Raw genomic sequence first — 14,579 nt, 5'->3', positions numbered from 1 at the left:
AGGTCCAAAGAGGGAAGATTATCTAATTTTTTACAAAAGAAAAAAAGCAAAGACTGGAGAAACGTCTGAAAAGTTTTGAGTTTGTTCTTCTTTCCTCTCCCATTACCCTCAAGACAACCTTTTTACGGTCTGACCCCCTTGGTTAAGAATCATTGGACTAACTACCACACTGTATATAAAGATGTTCAAACTAGCTCCAACTCAAGCAGGAAAATGTCACGTTGATGCGTCAGTATTGACAAGGACTGCAACTAATGATTATTTTCACAGTTAATAGATTCATCGTTTAGTCTATAAACTGCCAAAAAAAAAAAGGGAAATTGCTTCTTCTGCCAGACTCTTCATTTACCATCATAAATGACAAGGAAACACAGGAAATCCTCACATTGAAGAAGCTGGAACCAGAAAATGTTTGACTTGAAAAACTGGTGAAAGAATCAGTTAATTCTATTTCCACTGACTGATCGATTGACAAATTGGTTCAGCTCTGACATTAATGGTCTAATTATGTAACATATCAGTCGCAGAGGACATTTAACTGCAGAATCAGTACTTACTTTTGATATCTTGAGTATACTTTGCTGATGATACTTGTGATGGGTAATTCTACTTAGGGAGGGTCTTTGAACTGAGGACCTCTCCTAGTAATGGAGTATTTTTTTGTGAATGTGTTGGTACTTTTACTTGAGTAAAGGATCTGGGGACTTCTTCCACCGCTGGTTGGCCTGCTCCAGTTGATCAAAACATATAATCAGATGAAGCAACCACCTGTAAGGCGTGAGCAGACGGCAGACAGGTGACCCCACCACTGTGAGACAGGTACAGCTCAGGTGAACACTGACTCACAATGTTGTCACGACACAAATGTGCTGAGCTATGATAAATCTTGTTAACTCATGTTTCCTTTTCACACGCTTCATTTCTGCCTGAGTTGTATTTCATAATGGCTTATAGTCATCTGAGCAGCGGCAGTAAGTTTATCGGAGTCTTACTCACCTTAGACTGATTTAACACTGTCCTCACTCGGCCACCGTACGCTACTAACGCTAACCTAACGTCAGCTAGCTACGACAAGCGGCTAGCACTCCGTTAGCTACTGGTAAAGACAAGTAAATGGTTAAAACGATATTCGGTTAGAAAGGTAAGAAGTTAGACTAAACTTTTTCACCATTAAATCAACTGAAAAATTACACCACAATTTGTATTAGCTAGTAACGTTGATGCTAGCTGCGCAGCGCTAAAGTGAAGTGTTAATAAAAAGGTGGTCGAGTGGGGGCGAGGGCTCAACTGTATCCTTCCGCCAAGTGGCCGTACATTAGCGCATTAATACCTAAATGAAACTGTTCTGCGGTCAAAGGTGGGATTTTATAACTTTAAGTGCGGCTCCGCCAGCCAGGTAAAATCAAATCATTTAAAGCACGAGAACGGATGCATAGATAGATAAAACTTAAATCAAATAAAAAACATTAATGCCAATAGATATTATCTGATGAGATATATAGATACATAACTTTAAAAACGTTTTAATCCTGTATAGTTAACCTATATGGGGAATTGTAGTCAGTGATGGAAGAAGCATTCAGATCCTTTACTTGAGTAAAAGTATCAACAATCCAAAAAATACTCTATTACAAGTGAAAGCCCTGCCTTCAGATATACTTAAATAAAAGTATAGAAATATTATCAAAGTCTATTTAAAGTACCAACAGTATTTGTTCTGCAAAAAGCTCGCCCCTGTGAGTTTTACCTCCATGCTTTATCTTTTTTGATGTAGTACTGATGCATCAATAAGCAGCATTTTACTGTTGCTGGAGTCAGCTTATCTAGGCTACTTTGTGTGCAGAAATATAATATTATATATACGATATGATATTAAAGAAACAAAAAGCTAATGTTTGCCGAAATAATTCATAGCCATATTTTGGACTTATGACTAAATAAAAGTCTCCACCATACCAACTTTTGATTTTACAGAAATGAATAATGTGTTCAGCTGATTCAGCTGTTAATGATTCAGTAAAACAGGACCGTACATGCATATTTCTTGGCAGTTGGCAGCATTTCTATGCACCAGCATGATTTATACAAATTCTACTTCTAGTCCAGCAGGTGGCGCTGTGGCAGGAAAATCAAATTTAAGGAAGTTAATGTGGATGCTGCATAAAGGAAAACTTCATCCTTCATTTTATCAGAATAAATCAGGTTCAGAATCTCCAAATTTGGAGATACATGGCTTTCATTGCAGGAAAAGTGTGTGAAAAATGTCAGTAAAAGTCTGAGTATCAGTAACATGTACTTAAAGTAAAAGTGTTCATGTTGCATCAAAATGTTCCTGTCAGTGTTTTTCTATTATATCTGATGTCTATGGATTAATATTACTGCTGCATTAATGTGGATGCTGCATGAAGGAAAATCTACAGCGATGCATCATATTCTATAAGATCATCATGTGTTTGTAGCCTGGCTGTCCTGTGAGAACCTCGTATCTCAGAAAAACAGCCTGTTTTCAGCTTTGTGATGATGCATTTTCAGCTGATCCAAGAGGCTTTTTAAACAGTTTATTCAGATGAAGAAGGACGAGAATTTTCTCAAGACATAAAGGAAAACTTCATCCTTCATTTTATAAGAATAAATCAGGTTCAGAATCTCCAAATTTAGAGATACATGGTTTTCATTGCAGGGAAAGTGTGTGAAAAATTGCAATCTGAAAAGTAACTAGAGTCGTCAGACAAATGTAGTGGAGTAAAAAGTGCAGTATCTGTCTCTGAGACGGAGTGCAGTAGGAGAGCTAAATATGCAATGTTCCTATTTTGCCACTAGGTGGCAGAAAACAACCACTATAAGACTGGCTCCTGCATGTACGTGTTGCATCTATCTATCTATCTATCTATCTATCTATCTATCTATCTATCTATCTATCTATCTATCTATCTATCTATCTATCTATCTATAATAACTCTCATGCCTAATAATAGCCTGGATATTTTCACTTCAGACAATGAATGTTCTCTCTGTCATTCCTCATGCTGCTACCAAACTACACACTCATACGTGTCCTGCAGCTCTGCTCTTCACTACTGTATTGAGTGTGTGTGTTTAGTCGTGTGGTTAACATTTACAACGAGGCAGATATGAGACCATGCGGGAACACTTACAGAAGAGCCCGGCAGAGAATGAAAGTTTATCATCAGTCACGTTGCCCTTTAAAAGGCGCATTCCACCAATATCACGCATGAAGCTCAGTTGACTTGTCACAAGGAGAACTATTCATGCTGTGAAAACAGCTGTGTAATGTGCCCCGTGGCACTGAGGAGAGCCAGAGCTCTTATATCATCTCAGCTTGAGGCTTGAATTTTTTAACAGAAAGCTTTCATTAAAAGCTGCTGGTATGGAGTTGAATGAAAACAAGCATTTAGGAGGCAGAGGGGCTCTAATTACAGATTGAGTTGCATTAGGGAGACTCACACTATGTACTAAAACACTTTAAATTTCACTCTCTGTTATCTTTAATCCTCTCCTGTAACTTCCACAACTTTATGCAAGTGCAAAGGAATGAAAATACATGCCTTTAAATAATAAAATATACGTTGGCCACGTTCCATTTAGTTTGCTTTGAGTGACCCTGTTATATGTCACCAGCTGTGTCACAGATCCATATTTCCTACACACTGATCTGCATCAGTTAATCCTCAGAAATATCGACACTGAACCGCTTAATCCTAACAGGAAATGATGTCATGTGAGGTCAGATGTCAAGTTTATGAATATTAATCTTTTCTTTTTTTCTTCCAGTTCCTTTGTGCGTTGCATTGTGGGAGAATGTGGTGCATCAACAGCACGCTCAGTGAGTGATTGTATTATTATTAGTCTGTAGAGAGAAATAATGTGAGTTTTAGTCCCATTTCCAGCACAGTGCATGTACAGCAGTACACAGACATCTTCATGTGCACACCATGCACAACCATACGACTCAGAATTATACAGAACCTCCTCGTTCATCAGCTCATTTATTTGTTTATTCATTTATTTACTGATTTCTGTTAATATAAAATATATAAATATATAAAACAGATTATAGACACTCTGTCATGGCTGACTGGGACACTGAAGTCATCATTAATGTTATTAACACTTGTTCTTTTTCCACTACGAGAAGTCAAAATGTCTTTTTTTTTAAGTCATGTGATCGTGAACAAACGCGCTCTTGATGATAACACGACTGTCAGTATTCAGGTCAGTGAGATTTATTCAGAAAACAAAACGACATGTGATGCACAAGATGGACAGAGGAGACATGTACTCAGCTTTCAGAGGGAGGAATGAGGTTTGGGGAGCGCTGGTCTAATGCGGGGACTCTGATGCCTGTTCGCCTCCACATGTGTATCAAATGCCTGTCATGCTAAAAGGCTTGTTTACACACACACACACACAAAAATGGCTGACTTTGCTTGATACAGACTGTATCAGCTCCACATCTTTCCCACCCTGCAGCAACACAACAGCAACACGAAGCCTTCAGACGCTCCATGTTTGTACAGTAGCAACAGCTCCAAAGTATTTCCAGTTCCATTAGTGTTCAAACGTGTGGAATCGCCGGCCACAGAAGCTTGATTCAGTACAGATGATGAAAGGACTCTATATCCTGAAAGGCCTTTCATGCTGTTAGGTCGTAGAAAGTCTTCTGTATTCGTCAAGTTTTTTAATTACTCAGAACTCAGAGACCATGTAGAAGTTCAGCCAAGAGCAGTTTATTATAAGATCAGTTGGTGGTGGAAATCCAGGTGGAGACTGCCTGAAACCCCCAGAAGGAACACTGATGAGGATCAGGGCGAAGCGGGCAAATCAGGAAGGCAGGAGACAATGCACCTGGAGCACAGGTAAAATAGGATAAGGCCGCTTCAAAGACAACAACGGGAAACTACGGAGAAGTAGGCAAATCTACTACGACGCACAGAAGGAACGTGAAAGGGCCGGGGGTCACGCACTGCAGGCTGCAGGTGTAGTTGATGGGTGGACTGGGAGCAGGTGAGCAGGTGAGCAGGCGGGGGGAAGGAAACTCACACCCTGACTGAAACACAGGGAGACAAAGGACAAACAGGAGACACTGCAGCGGGAACACAGCAGAAACACTGGACATGAGCGAGCTGCACCCTCACAGTGTGTATGCTCTATATCATCGCAACAAGAGGAATTATTTGTACACGGAGAACAAAACTCGAGTCAGTCTGACCTCTGAGTCGACTGCAGGGGGCCCAAAGAAAAACAGGCTCCCAGAACTAAGAGCCCAGTTGAAAACAACATTCAGTGATCTCAGGTCACTTCTGCTTTTCTGCGCTGGAAAACAAATTTTTGGCCGAAATGGTTCATGCAACACTGCATCTGCAGTAAGACAGCCATTATTGAAGGAACGTGGGAGAAAAACATCGTTATAAATACTGTTTGTACCTGTATTATGGACTCTGCAGAGGCAGATCATAAAGGAGCAATTAGACCCATTCAGCTGGACTAATGCTATCAATCAAATATTACAGCGGCTTATCAAAGACATGATTATATCAGCTGATAAAACAGAGAGGAGATGCATTTTGTCCACCAGAGAGCACTGATATGTTTATTTTTCAGCTGTAAAATGTCTCAGTCAAGGGAGATACGGAGATATGAAGAATGGAAGAACGTGTGAATTCAATCAGATCTGTTCAACTCTGAAATATAGAAATATGCTTAAATAAACTGCATCAGCCTCAAAAGTCCATCATGGACGGGTTCTGTAATTCAGATAATAGCTTTTCTAGTTTATTTTGCAAACTTAAACTGCTTTTCTGAACTTTCAAATATGTCAGAATCATCCAAAAATAACATTACAGTGTTTTAAGGGAGTAAGTGCATATTAAAAATGAGTTTTTACATAACTGACCCATCTGTGACTCTGATCTGTTGCACATTACGGTGCAGCATGAATGTGCTTGCGTGAGAACATGCGAGCACATGTGTTTTCAAATGTGGAAATGCACATGTAGGCCGTTATGTGCCTGTGTGTGTTACGTTTCACGGTATTTACAGTTTGGGTCCTTGACATTAAAGAGAAAAGCTTGTGTCCACATGAAGACAAAGAACAGGCGACCGGCTCACATGCGAGCACGCATGTCCTCATGTGGAAAAAGCATGAAAAAGAAAAAAGAGAAAGCAGATTCACAGTCCACGCCGGCGACCTACTTTAGGTTTAGGACCTCACGGCTCCACCTCTGCTGTGATTGGGCGAAAAACACATGCATATGGCTTTAATTTGGAGTTTGGGGGTCCTTCTTTTTCAGGGTGCAGGAAACATGCTCAGCAAATAAAGTCGAGAGTAAAAAAATGAATCACGGTCTGTGCCGTGGTTTGATCCAGAGCAGTCTGAGACTGATTTCTTCACTCATTGTGGGCCGATGTGCACAAAGTGTCCTTGGCAGCCGGTTTCATCTGGTTTGGATTAAATTTCATTGTTTTTCACAAATTTGTCGTGCTGCTCTCAGGGAGAAAACCACATACCTCGCTGGTCATGTGACTGTTTTTCTGCTTTCTGTTTGTTAAATGTTTCCCAGACTTTTCATCACCTCAGCAGCTGAGACCCTCATTTTCCTGCTGCTGACCCTCTTCATCATCATCCGACACAGTGGTGGAAGAAGTATTCAGATTATTTACTCGAGTGAAAGTACTACAGTAATATCCAAATGTGTAAAGGTCCTGCAGACAAAACCTCATTTCAGTAAAAGTCTTGCAAAAAGTATCAGCAAAATGTACTTAAAGTACTTAAAGTAAAGGTACCCATGTATCAGTAAAATGTTGCTGTCAGTGTTTCTCATCATATCTGATGTTTGTGGATTAATATTCCTGCTGCAGATGTTTCAGGTTGAGCTCATTTGAATTACTTTATATACTGTTGGCTGGTTTAATCTACAGCGATGCATCATATTCTATAAGATGATCATGTGTTTGTAGCCTGGCTGTCCTGTGAGAACCTCGTATCTCCGAAAAACAGCCTGTTTTCAGCTTTGTGATGATGCATTTTCAGCTGATCCAAGAGGCTTTTTAAACAGTTTATTTAGCTGAAGAAGGAGAATTTTCTCAAGACATGAAGGAAAACTACATCCTTCATTTTATCAGAATAAATCAGGTTCAGAATCTCCAAATTTGGAGATACATGGTTTTCATTGCAGGGAAAGGGTGTGAAAAATTGCAAACTGAAAAGTAACTAGAGCCGTCAGACAAATGTAGTGCAGTAAAAAGTGCAGTATCTGCCTCTGAGACGGAGTTCAGTAGGAGTGTAAAGTTAAATAAAATGGAAATACTCCAGTAAAGTACACGTAAGTACAGTACTTGAGTAAATGTAACCTTCCACCAGCGCTCAGATATGATAAATGTGGCCGATTTGATGCTCTCGTGAACAGAAAACATGTGGTCAACCACAGAGCGCCACGTCCAAACCTCTCTGTTCATCAGCCAGAGAAATGTCATTTCACTCATGTGTCAGACAGCAAAGGGCCTCAACAGTGAGGCCCAGCAGAGACCAGAGACCCTCTGCGTCTCCCCCACCCGCCACGTTTTTACCGCTCAGCATTCCTGCCCACTGCACACGCCTGCCTCTCGTACAGATTCCTTCACATGTCTTAACTGGTTCAATAAAGGCCAGGTTCTTCAGAAAATGACAGAATTGATCGGCTTTAGTGCATAAAGGGATGTGTGATGGACAGGCTGCATTTCCAGTTCTCCTTTGCTCTTTTGGTGCGTGGGCAGAGGCAGAACACATGAAACCAGTGTTGGGGGAAGAGCAGGAATGCAGGGGTAATTGTGTAGCTCTGAGACTGTAGTTCACTGCCTTGTTTGGCGCAGCCATGACGGTGTGGTTTCATGCCTGAACGACCGGCGTCCAGAAGGACCTCGAGCAGCTTTGAGCTTTCTGGGATGCTGAAGTCTCTCCGAGCCTCTGGCTTCGTCTGTCTCAGTGTGAAACATGTTGATTTTCAGCAGCGGTGGAATGCAACAAAGCCTATTGTCTCACGTAAAACCACGCATCTCCAAGTGTAGAGATTTTGAACGTGACTTTTTCTCATAAACTGCAGGATGAAGTGTTCCTTCTCCCGCGTCTTCAGCTAAATAAACCGTTTAAAAACTCTTGGATTAGCTATAAAATGCGTCGTCACAAAGCTCTTTAAAGATGTGTGATGTTTTTTGTGTCCACATTCAAAGTGCAAACGATGTGAACACGGTTTCAATAAGACTGACTGAATAAAGAAAAAAAATGTAGACGAGTGAAAAGAACGTCTCCTTCTGAAATGTTGTGGAGTTAAAGTACAAAGTGCCATGAAATGAAAATACTCGAGTCAAGTACCTCAGATGTGTACTTCAGTGCAGTGAAGTGAGGTCTGTTCATCCCAGCACTGCACCTCAGAGACCTCATCCATCCACTGAAGATGATGAAGACTTTCACTGTCTTTGTATTAACTGTTTATTTTGCTTCCTTAATGTTCCAGCTGTTGTTTAAACCTCAGCTCTGTTCTTTGCACTTTGAGCTTTATTTTGAAAAGGCGCCATATAACTTAACTTTTATTATTATGATGCTTTGTTGAACTGCAGATATGCCAGAAATTACTTTTTTTATCTGTATTTGATAACATGACAGTACAGAGAGAAGACAAAATGTGAACACGGCCCTGTGATATGTTGGTTAACTGCTCAATCACCAGGATGGCTGAGTTCTTATCTTTTCTTTAGTGGCACAGAGTCAAACCTGCTGGGAACTGAACACTGTGAGCAGCGTGCAGGTATTTCCTCACTGTATGACACCGCCCGACGCTCCTGTTCATATATCTTATAAGTAAAGTTTGCAGGGCAAGTTGTCCTTTCTCTGTCTATATATTTAAAAAAGAAGTGTTTAATGACGGAGAATATAAACTGCAGGAGCAAAGCCTTGAAGCTTCTAGAGCTTTGTTCAGAAAAACTATTTTATGTGTGAGAGACTGAGGGTGATTCATAAGGGTGAGGCAGGTGGTGTACCGTGAGCAAAATGTTGACAAAAGTAAGTGGGACAAAGGTAAGAAAGGCTTTGAAAATGGACATGGACTATCTACTGGGCAAAGGTGAGGTTAGCCACAGAGTTCAGCAGCACAGTGGGTGAGATAAACAGAGCAGCAGTGGGAGGTTAACCAGCATCTGGCATTGACCTATAAAACTCTGTTATCTTTCACACTGTGGATGTCACAATGTGTTGGATCGATGGAGGGAAGATGACTCAATTTGTACAAGTACAAGCAGTACACCTAGTTTTGTCCTGGCGTGTATAATAGTGGTGCTTTTTTATGCATGAGTGAAATGAAGACGTAAAATCAAGTCTAAACCCATAAATGAGCACAATCCTCACACAGTGCAGCAGGCTAACACACTTCAAAGCTAACATGATGCTGCAGAGGTTTTCTCACATTTACATTCGTTATTGCTATTAGAACCTCAAATAAACAGGTTGAATGTGGGGAAGGAGAAGGAGTGTGTGTGTGTGTGTGTGTGTGTGTGGATGTGGATGTGTATTACGCAAATTGTGGGGACATAAATCTGTTTACACAGTCATGTTGTGGGGACGCGCCCTACTTATTGGGACAAATGGCAAGTCCCTGTAAAGTAAATCATTACATTTTAGTGTGAAGACTTGGGTTTGGTTAGAGTCAGGGCGAGGAAGTCGTGGTTATGGTTGCTTGAATGTAAGTCCCCAGAAGTGATGGAAATATGACTCTCTCTGTTTGTGTGTGTGTGTGTGTGTGTGTGTGTGGAGGAAATCCGGTCTCAGATAGCCTTAAAGTGCTTAAAGAAGAAATGGTGCACCTGTTGCAGGTGTGGACCAGGCGAACACACACTGAGAGAGATTGAAAGAGACACAGCAGACTAACACACCATCTACACCTGCATTTAAAAAGGATCCGATCTTGCCTTTCACACCTACCTAAGATCCAAGCACACGGCGAGCCAGATGTGGTCAGGCGGATCCGATCGCAATGTGTTTACACACTGCGTTTTTCTCACCTGGATTTTAAATTCAAAGTGTGAAAGGTGAGAGAGACAAAAGCACTGAGGCAGCCATGCATGTAAGAGAGGGATCGCGTCTGGGATCTGTGTGTGTCACTTTAACAGGAGCCCGTGCAGCATGTGGACTCTGCACATCAGCAGTTTTATGTGGTCTCAAAGTTTATCTGGCTTTCATATGAATGGCAACAATGGAGACGTTGTTCCCGATATGCTCATCACAGACACACAAGCACTGTTTTCCCTCACAGCACGCACCCCCAGAGTCTCCCGCTGAACGCTCCCCAAAACAAAATCTGGTTCTCATTCGCAGTTTGTCCTCCGGTTCCCATCCCCCCGCGCCCTCACGGTCTCTCTTTAAGGCTTCCCTCCACGTCTGTTTTTCTCGTCCCCCTCTGGGATGAAGCAACAAAACTGGGGTGTGTGTCCTATCTGTCTGTGAACTGTTTATTGTCTCAATGAGCCCTGCGAATGGACGGAGGCACCCATAAGGCAAACTGTCTCGGATGTCCTGCTTCTTGCAGGACACGGGGGTCAGATAAATATTGAGGAGAGATCAGCTGCCTGGTGGGTTAGAGCACCGCAGACCTGACAGGAGCTAAATCCTGGATATCTCAACCTCATATGGGACATAAGGACAGTTCAAACTCCTTACAGACAGACAAGTGTCCTCATCCAAACTCAGTTCTGCCACTGTTGGCCCCTTTTGTTCCTTCGCCTCATTAGCACAAACAGTGAATATTCCAATTAAGGACAGTGGCATCGCTGTGCCCACAGCGTCCTCACATGCTGTCGGCCGGAAACATTGGACAGAAAACGGCGAAGGCCGCGGTAATTAAACAGACGCACATTGACGAGGCGAAGCCATTCCAGAAGCTTGCATCAGTTCCCAAGCGCAGAGCGAAGAGTTCATCTTTTTTCTGAGGGAGTCTTGCAAGGGGAAGGTCCGATTACATTAACTGTTACACAGTCAAAAGCATGTGAGAATGAGGGACGCTAACTCAATGAACTGAGCCTCAGCAGGAGAATGGCTTGTGGTGTTCTGTGGGAGTGTGTAACAACATCAGAAACATTATGTCTAAGTCTGTATTCACTTAACGTCTTTCACATTCTTGTGGAATCAGGAAGCAGTGATGGACTTGATGAACTTGGGCTGTAGGTTGTGGAACGTACAGAAAACGTGAACTCTGCTGCTGCTGCTGTGAAGGCTGCTTCACTCACTCACTTTCCCACAGCTGTAGTGCAGTTGAAGTAATGTCTTCAACGGGAGTGCAGCACAAAATTCTGGACCCTGTAATTCTCTATGGACCCCCCCCCCCCCCCCACACACACACACACACACATGTTCCTATCTTTGTGGGCCCTCCTCACATAAGGAGGTCCATCCGTTCTACTCCTCCGGTCTTCAAACCACAGTTGATTCGATCATCATGTCTTTCTGTGACACACCCAGTCTTGGCCTCAATTCATGCAATGATTGTCCAGCTCGCAGAAGGTTGGGGGGGGCGGGGGGGCAGGATTTCAACACAGTGATTTTGGCAGTGCTGACTCTGCACGCGGGTGTGGACACAGTGAACCGAAGACTTGAATAAAAACACAATGTTTTTCAGTCATTCATCCAAGTTCATGTTCCTCCCCCCTCCCCGGGACGTTTACTTGCGTCTCTTTTTATTGTCCCACATACACTGATGATGGAGCCTCTTTCCTTGACAGGGGGGCAGCATGCAGTTAAATGGTTTTATGAAAAAGTGGAGTAAGTGATTCTGGATAAAGATTGTTGAACTCAGCAGCTCAGCAAGTCAAATATTTTCACCCCCAGTTGGCAGAGTAACACCTCCCCTGTTATTTACCCTTCATTCCTCGTGGGTGAGAGATAACATGCTTATCATGGAAGCCACAATGAAAGAAACACCTTAATGAAAGCACAAATACAGTTTTCGAAGTCTTTTTCTCGACAAAAAACTTTCTTCTTTGCTAACTTTCCAAAGTTACCCAGCATTTGACCAGTTAGCAGGCAGCCATGAGGTTTGCATGCACTGACCATAACTGCATTAACTTTTTAATAACTCCACCTCAAAGTCTGGCCAATTACCACAAAGTCGTGTTGTGAACATGCAGCGATCCTCAACACACGAACACACACACACACACAGGACATAAAGGCCCACCAGCCTGTGTTTATCCCTCACAGAACATCTGTTTTTCATCTGGCCTCATTCAGTGGGGCCTCTTTTCCAGAGAACACAATAAGAGAATATATAGATCTGAGTAAAATGATTTTACTTCTGCGACAAACTCTGCAAGTTTTTTTTCAGCACAAGCACCGGACGGCTGACGGACCTTGACGAGATTTTGGGTGAATTGGATTAGAGTCGCCGACTGCGCTCAAGTTCAAGTAGCTTTATGTGACGTTGGCACACGTATAGAGTACAGGCACACTGGACGTTTCACAACAAGAAGAGAACAAGAAATGAAGACACACATCTCATTTCTTTTGCTTACTTACTTTATAGCTACACTACTCCTACGAAAAGTACCACATACAGTAATCATTACTTAATACTATACATTTTCTATAGAACAGAACAAATATGCAATCTAATGCAAAACTACAAATTATGGCCTCAAAGCTTCACAAAGCTTTCACAGGGCTGTGGCATTGGACTGCATTATACTGTACAAATTACTTCCACCGCTGTTGTTCTTTGATGGAAGCTCAACAATACAACGTAGCTGCTTGATGACACAGCATCCTGTGTCAGGTGGTGATTCGCTGCTTCCTGACAGTAATTCTGAGGTAGAGTTATAAAGTCACCATTTGGAATTTCCTCGTAATACGAAAACTCATTTCTTCCTTCCTTCCCCGGTCTCACTTTAAACTCTGGATGATTGCGACTGGAGTTTAGAACTTATGGAATCCACAACAAGAACAATCATTAGTTGCAGCTCTCTCTCTATATATAAAAAAGTTAAGAATTGGCTTCACTTCAACACAGTGCAAGAGAAAAATGCTTAAACATTAACGCATAAGTGATAATAATCTAGTCAGAATGATAAGAATGGTGCATGTATGCGGAAACTGTATGATACACTGTAAAGGATATCATTAGGTGTACTATGTGCACAGAAACGAGACATTTCCCTGCATTACATGCTTTCACAATTTTCTGATAACGCTCCTGTGCTGCATGTAGACATCTTTAGATTTACTCTATTTACAGCGGCCATTTCTCTGAGTACCTCTATTTTTACATAATTAGTATTTTCAGTGTCGGACTTTCACTGTAGCTTTACTGTGTGGTGTTGGTACTTTTACTTCAGTATCTAAATACTTCCTCCACCTCTCCTTACAGCAGGTCTGATGCTGCGTGTATCGCAGCTCAACCGCGCGCGCCTCTCCGCCTCCGGGCGCACGTGCGGCATGTCAGATTCTTCTACTGTCGCACGCATGCGCGCTGGTCGGAGTGTCACCATCACCATCCCAGAAGTTGTCCAGTCTGTGGTACCCTGAGCCGCTGGTGGATCGACGTGTAGGTACCGTCGAGCGCAAGGACACCGGGACGACTCTCCGACCCGAACCGCCGCCGGAGACAGCCGACCCGCCTGAAAACCGCGGTGAGTGTGCGAGCGAGCGAGCGAGCGAGCGGCGGACTAACCGCCCGCGTGGAGCGTCGAGACAAAGAGGCTGCTGGTGCTGAATAAAAACGGCTTTTTTTCTCTTCGCATCCGAACTTGGTCCGGATAAGCAGCTAAGTTGTAAATTAGCTAGCAGCGCTCCGACATTAGCCAGTTTATCCTCCCCGCTCGCGCTGTCGCTGTTCTTTCCTTTCATTTCATCAGCGCACGCGAGATTAAAATAACTGTTCGTCGGGTTTGTAGGGCAGTTTTGAGCCGACGCACGCGAACGTCAGCCTCGGTAAAGTGTGGCGTGATGCCGGCGCTGTTTTCACATTCACATGTTGGGTGAGTGAGGCTGCCCCTGTCCGCATCTGACCGGCCGCTGCTGTCCTGACAGCCCGCCGCTCCGGGTCAGTCACCGCGACCGGCACAGAGCCAAGGGGTCTCACACACACACACACACACACACACACACACACACACACACACATCAGCGGCCATGGCTTTGACTTCCACTCGGTGCAGCAGTGCATGCCGCCGCGGCCTCTGCTGAACATGCTGGCTCTTTGGGGGTCAGGGCTCAATGGAAAGATCACACGACAGCCACACGCGCTGCTTCCCCTTCAGTCCCCGTTGGCCCCGAACAGCCGGGGCGGCTTGCTGCCTGCGCGCAACCGCGAGACCGGAGGATGTTCTCTGATTGTGGCGCAGAGCATCATTTGTAGTCTGTTTTTGTCTTCGGTAGAGTCTCAAATGTGACGGTGTTATGTAATAGAATGAGGTTAATGAGGCTCTGCTTGCTGCCCCAAAACTAACCAGTCCAGCTGTGGTTGGCACTGGGCTTTCATCGTCGGGACTCAAGCTTAGTGAAGGTACCTCATTGTGCAATCTGTTCTAATCTCTGCTGTCCT

The 14,579-nt window shown here is 43.2% G+C and overlaps 1 protein-coding gene across 1 annotated transcript in view; it reads left to right on the top strand.

Annotated features, from left to right (window-relative positions):
• Nucleotides 1-13,514: 13,514 nt before the first annotated feature.
• LOC121612991 (monocarboxylate transporter 1-like) overlaps nucleotides 13,515-14,579 on the top strand; it is a 28,223-nt gene continuing 27,158 nt past the window's right edge. Inside the window, exon 1 of the mRNA XM_041946204.1 lies at nucleotides 13,515-13,665. The gene's annotated coding sequence lies outside the window, so the exon portion shown is untranslated. The remainder of the gene's footprint in view (nucleotides 13,666-14,579) is intronic.

This window comes from Chelmon rostratus, chromosome 10 (genome assembly GCF_017976325.1).
Source record: "Chelmon rostratus isolate fCheRos1 chromosome 10, fCheRos1.pri, whole genome shotgun sequence".
Taxonomy (NCBI): Eukaryota; Metazoa; Chordata; class Actinopteri; order Chaetodontiformes; family Chaetodontidae; genus Chelmon; species Chelmon rostratus.
The sequence above is the reverse complement of the archived record's forward strand: the minus strand, read 5'-3'. Positions and strand labels throughout refer to the sequence as shown.